Source organism: Marmota marmota, unplaced genomic scaffold, assembly GCF_001458135.2.
Source record: "Marmota marmota marmota unplaced genomic scaffold, marMar, whole genome shotgun sequence".
NCBI lineage: Eukaryota > Metazoa > Chordata > Mammalia > Rodentia > Sciuridae > Marmota > Marmota marmota.
The window spans coordinates 110,579-117,337 of record NW_026005816.1 but is presented as its reverse complement, the minus strand read 5'-3'; the positions used below and the strand labels follow the sequence as shown (position 1 = coordinate 117,337).

Sequence of the window (6,759 nt, the reverse complement as noted above, 5' to 3'; positions counted from 1 at the left end):
TCCTTTAAGAGAAATCCTCAAAATTGTTTTCTTCCATGTGGAAAAAAGTCCAAATGAAAAAGTAAAGTTAATGGTCTTAATAAATTTCATTATCTTACCTGATTTGAAAGTTTACAGAAGTAGATCTCAAGGCTGTGAACTGAAGGTCCAGGCAATTGAGTGTCCCCAATGCTTAAGGTTTACATTTTTCATGGTAATGGAAGACATCAATCTCCCATTAGACTGGCCCAACTAAAGGTATGACTGTGGCTAACAGGATGGAATTAAATACATTTTCTACCTTGTGAAATAGCATATTTATTACAGTATAATCACCTACTGATATTATATTTGTTTTAAAAAATAAAAATTAAAGTAAAAAAGAAAAACTACCATGGCTTGTTTTGCTTGTCCAAGTGTTCAGGTTATGATTCTTATGAGCATCAAACATGTTTAAGAAATATAGCAGAGTTGTTATCTCGGTACTCTGTCTATAATGACTAAAATGTTTAAATAATATGAAGGTAGGGACTACACAGTTAACTCTAGAACCAGAAATCACTGTTCTGAGTTAAGTCTACAGGGACCACCTCAGAAATGGAAATTCATTGTCCTAAGATAAAAAAAGTCACCAGGAATTATTTTCTATGTTGGAAACAGATATAACTTTAAGTGTTTAAAGAAGTTTGAATATATTCACTATTATTTATTTATTCATTTTAATTACCTATTACAAGATTTTATAAATATTATATTTTATGAGTATCATAGCTGATATTTATTGAACCAAAACAATGTTTTGGAGCCTGCACCAGAAGATTTCTACTTCTTATATCATTACATCTTCATGGCATCTTCTTAATAATTACTGAAATCTATTCAATTAATGAGCAAACCGAGGCACAGAGATGGGAGGCAACCTGCTCAAGGTAGTCTTCAGAAAAAGTGATGGAGAAAATTTTCAGATAAGAATCTGCTGATTTATGCGGGCTTGCTATATCATTTATTAGACATGACTTCAGCACTTTTTCATATAAATGCAATTTGGTTTTGCTTTCTGTGAAAAAGAATAACAGTGACTTAACATCATGGAACAGTTTTTAAATTAAATGTTATTTGCCAATTGCATCCCTAAGAAATTAATATTCATATCTTGATACCTGGTATAAATTGAAAACTGAAAATGTTCACTGGATTTTCCAATAGTTTTCTGTTTTTACAAAATTAACAACAGTTCATTCATTACACAATTAGGAGGAAGAAGGGGAATAGCTAGCATGGTGGAAGGAGACCCTCATCATTATACAAAATACATGTATGATGATGTAAATTTGGTGTCAGCATACCTTACATACAAACAGAGATATGATAAATGGTGGTATAAAGATATATTAAGTATTGAATGCAAAAAATAAGAGAGCTCATGTATAATAACATAATTTGGTGTGAACATACTTTATATACAGAGCTACAAAAATTGTGCTGTGAATGGATAATTATGAATGTAATGCACTCCAGTATTGTCATGTATGTAAGAAATAAACAAAAAAAAAAGAAAAAAAAACAAATTGAAAGTAATCCTTCAATTGTGAAATGTAATCAATAAATATCATTAGCAGATAACAACAACAACAACAAAAAAAAAAAAAAAACATCTCATGGTGATTACATCATCTTTCCCTTTTGGGGATATTGTTTGCTGCCTATGGCAAAATACAAGTATAGATTTTGAGATTTGTGAAATAATCTTATTCCAATATAATCCATTTCAAAAAATGAGGAAATTAAGTGATTTACATGATATATGTGCATTTCAAGTAAGTTTTTATCATGAGGTTGTATAATTTTTATATTTTTGTTATATGAATTTCACATGCTTTAAAAGTACACATGCTTCATTTAAGGTAAGCATTATTAAATGTGAAATTAAAAAAAAATGTTTATCTGTTAATGAATTAGTTAACTCTTTGTAATTTCTCTTTTTGTTTGATTCTGCAAGTTATCTCTGATATATATTTTGAATTTTCTAAGAGAGAATTATTTTCACTTTATAACTTTTAAATGTTTAATGAGAATTTTAAAATTTAATACTCTATATTAAGAATGATGATTTTACCTTTGAAAAAATGTTTATAAATTGGTCTTTCTTTTACAGCAGGTTTTATATTTGAATAATTAATATACTCATTTGAGAGTAATTTATTCAGGAAGGCTTTTAGATGTTAGCATCATTTCTATGTAACTACAAATATTTTGTTAAGTGGGGATATTTGTAATTATCTCTCCCAAGTAGTGCACATATATTTTTCAAGTGATATAAAAGGAAGCTTAACTTCATAGTGAGATACATAAACTTGAGAGTTACCATTACCTAGTTATCTGATCTTGGCCATGTGTCTTTAACTCATTAAGCCTCAGTTCAATCATTTATAAACTAGAGATGACACTAATAAAATGACTGCCTGAGGTTCCATTCAAACAATTCTACACATCCCTGTCCAAGGAGTATTCTCATCCTATGTCAGGTGTCTATCTTTATAGATATAAGCATTGTGTTTTAAATATTGAAGGAAAGATATTTTACATATTGAATTAAATAATATGGGGTATGCTTGATGCTAAGGGGGTGGGGGGCTCAAAAGAAAAGAGATGAACTCCTCAGTGCTCAATTTAAAAAGAGGGACATATGAGAAGAGATGCCTGTAAGAGGTGAGAGCAGATGGAATTTCAAACAGAAAAAGATATGCTGAAATGGTCAGGATGTCTACATCTTGGATTCATGGCTATATCATGGAGGACATTATAAGATTACAGGGCACTTTGAGAGCTCTTCCTAACTTTACCTCCTTAGGTGGTTTGTTTTTGTTATTGTTGTTTTTATAGGAAACTATTAGTGCTAGTAATACATCAAATATTACAAAACTCAGGATATAAAATAGATTTTGATATATAAAATTTATAAAGAAAAGTAGAAAGTTAGAGATGTTCTGTTCTTTTTAATTTATAATTTATTTTTTAATTGTGGTTGGACAATACCTTTATTTTGCTTACTTATTTTTATGTGGTGCTGAGAATCAAACCCAGGGCCTTGCATGGCTAGGCGAGCGTGCTACCACTGAGCCATAATCCTAGCCCCAAGTTCTTCTGTTCTTACAAAAATTATTAAAATTTTAAAATGTTTTGAGGTGTGCTGTCTGTTTATTTATTTTATGTGCATTGCAAACTTGTCTACAATATTATCTATGAAATATTAGCAACATCTGTTCTTTCTGTTAACATTTTATATTTCAACTACTGAGAACTAACACCTTAACCTATCTCTCCTTAAATTTATAAATTTATTAATCCATTTTAAGGCTAAAATACACACATCTGTTACTCTTACTACCATCTCTTTAGATAAATTTTATTTCATTGGGATATTCTGTATTACATTCAATTTGCATTTTAAAATTTTGAACTGCTTTTGCTATTGTTATAAAATTAATATATAAAAATGATTTTAAAACTGAAGTAAATGGACATAAAGGTATATGTGTTTGCCTCTGAAAGACTAACTAGGGATAATTTTCATTAAGCATTTCAATTGTATTCTTTCAGAAATTCTATGTAAATTCTTGTTAAGAATGATATTATGGTGCTAATGGGTGTCCTGCTTTTCAGTTTCCTGCCTGCCTGAGTTTCTGCACATATCAGAGTTCTTTCTGTATTATAGCTTTGCTCAGTTTACATATATTGACACAGATATTCACTGTGTTGCAGGAAGAATAGTAAGGCAATAATACAGTCTTATCTACCAGAGTTAGAAACCCAATGGCTATTTTTATATTGAAATTTCTTACCTCAAGACTAACTTAAAGAATCTACAGGCTGAAAATGTTGAGGAAAAAGGAATGCACAGAGCAAGACTGAAAAACCACAAGAAAATCACCCTTCAACACCACCATTTGGGATTGTGGGGAAGACAAGTTTGAATCTAGTTTTCCTTTCTACTATCAGATGGGACTATTAACTGAAAGTGGTCTTTACATTTCCTGTCAGTCACTTTGTAGAATTTGTATCTGTAACAGTTCATTTCATGCTTTCAACATAACCATTGTTGCTCTGCAACTGTTACATGTTTTAAAACTGACTTTGACATTTTTTTCTTTCTATTTTCATTTGCTAGCAAAAGTGATACCCTTCCACTGCAACTTGATTTTCTATCTTGTTTTCCTTTGATCAATCTGCTCTGGTCATATCAATCTTTTTGTTATGCAAATGCCTCTCACATTTTCAGCACTTGCTTCTCCCCCAGCTAGGATTTTATAGGGGTATTCATATATTTCCTCTAGTTTTATTTTTTGAAACATCACTTATCATTACCTGACACATTTATTTATTTTCTGTGTACTTCAGCTAGGATAGAGTTATGTGAGGACACAGAGAGACTTCAATATATTCTGTTTGTTAGTGTCTCATGGTGAGGAAAAAAATAAACATACAGCAAGCACTAATACATAACCAAATGGATACATTTGTTCATACAATAATAACAATGATAATAGCTGCTGAGTTCAATGATGCTTAGTAATTTAAGGGGCTGAGCCAGGAGGGTTGCAAATTCATGGCAAGTCTTATTATGTCAGTAAGATCTTCAGCAACTTGGCAAGACACTGTCTCAAAATTAAAGAAAAAATAAAATTAAAAAGGACTAAGGATATAGATCAGTAATAAAGTGTTCCTGAATCCAATGCCAAGTATTGGAAAGAAATGATAATAGCTACTCAGCACTTAAATCCAATAACTAAAATTGTCTCTTCCCTGTAAACATAGATTTATGTGATTAACAATCACTCCTCTTTCTCCCAAAAGGATTCTGATTTTCCTCCACTGAGTCACAATAGGAAAGTTTCCTATTGTGACTCAGTGGAGGAAAATCAGAATCCTTTTCATATTTCCCAAATTAAAAATGTTTCTTCTGCCTCTGCCATTCATCTGTAATGTAAGAATTGTCTCCACTAAGTGCCATTGGTAGTTTTGCTGTCCTTTCCAGCATTTATTTTGCATTATCAATGAAATCATATTTCTCCTGATCACAGAGTAATTTAAATAATACATTTGATTGTTTTTCTTTTTTTTAGACGGAGAGAGAGAGAGAGAGAGAGAGAGAGAGAGAGAGAGAGAGAGAGAGATTTTTTTTTAATATTTATTTTTTAGTTTTCGGCGGACACACATCTTTGTTTTTTTATGTGGTGCGAGGATTGAACCCAGACCGAACACATGCCAGGCCAGTGCGCTACCGCTTGAGCCACATCCCCAGCCCCTAAATCATACATTTGATTATGGTGTTCTGTTCACTAAATATGTGATGGATTACTTAAATGTTTTACATTTTAACTAGCAAAAAAATTTCCCTTCCCAATCCAGATGCAGAAATTAACTTTGGACAAAGGTTAATAAATCTAATAGTGCTTTCACTTATAAAAGGTGTCAATATAGTAAAAATTCTTGTTTAATACAATCGTTTTTTTTTTTCCTTTTATATTTTTCTGTGTTTGAGGGGTAGGTAGTCCTATAATTTAGAAATGCATTTTAATGTGCTGTTTTCTTATCCTTCAGCAAACCTTATAGGGTGATACTAAATCCAGAAAGGGAACTAAAAGACAGGGCAAAACATGCACAACACCACTTTTATTACATCTAGGATTCATATGTTAAGACTGCATCATCCATACAAAGGGAGAAGCAATGTTTCTCTTCATATCTTTTAATCTAACCTAGATTGGGTTTTGTTGTTGTTATTATAGCAGGGATTGAGATTAAACAAGGGGCCCTTAACCAGCTAGCCACATCCACATCCGTTTTTATTTTTAATTTTTGAGACAGAGTCTCACTAAATTGCTCAGGTCCTCACTAATTTGCTGAGGCTGGTCTTGGACTTGTGATTCTCTTGCCTCATCTTCCGGAGTTGCTCCAATTACAGGCTTGTACCACCATGCATGATTTTTACATATCATTGTTGATTTCAGATATGCTTGGGAGACAGGAAATCAGTCAAAAATTTTTCAATTGTCTTTTTTTCTTTTCTCAGAGGCAATTGGGTTGCAGTTTGATAGAGGCATAAGACAGTATCACATATGAGTCTGTGCCTGTGTACAGTGGCTATTATTTAGGTATCCTCTGTTTTCATGTGACACAAAAAAGTTAATATTCAAAAGAATTGTGAAGCTTCACGTTATTGAGAAATCTGGAGAATGTCTTCAGACACTGATAGATTCAACAAGAAAAAAAAAAGGTTTGAGGATCCAGTTTCTCTCTTCCATCTTCACCCCTCCTTAGATTCCTTCTTTTTTTTAATTTTTTATTGTTGGTTATTCAAAATATTACATAGTTCTTGATATATCATATTTCACCCTTTGATTCAAGTGGGTTATGAGCTCCCATTTTTACCCCATATACAGATTGCAGAATCACATCAGTTACCCATCCATTGATTACATATTGCCATACTAGTGTCTGTTGTGTTCTGCTGCCTTTCCTATCCTCTACTATCCCCCCTCCCCTCCCCTCCCCTCCCCTCTTCTCTCTCTGCCCCCTCTATTGTCATTCATTTGTCCCCCTTGTATTATTTTTCCCTTTCCCCTCACTTCCTCTTGTATGTACTTTTGTATAACCCTGAGGGTCTCTTTCCATTTCCATGCAATTTCCCTTCTTTCTCCCTTTCCCTCCCACCTCTCATCCCTGTTTAATGTTAATCTTCTTCTCAAGCTCTTCGACCCTACTCTGTTCTTAGTTACT

General features: G+C 32.4%; 1 pseudogene; it reads left to right on the top strand.

The window, feature by feature from the left end:
• The first annotated feature begins 2,675 nt into the window (after window positions 1-2,675).
• Window positions 2,676-6,759, top strand: part of LOC107160982 — a 10,098-nt pseudogene continuing 6,014 nt past the window's right edge.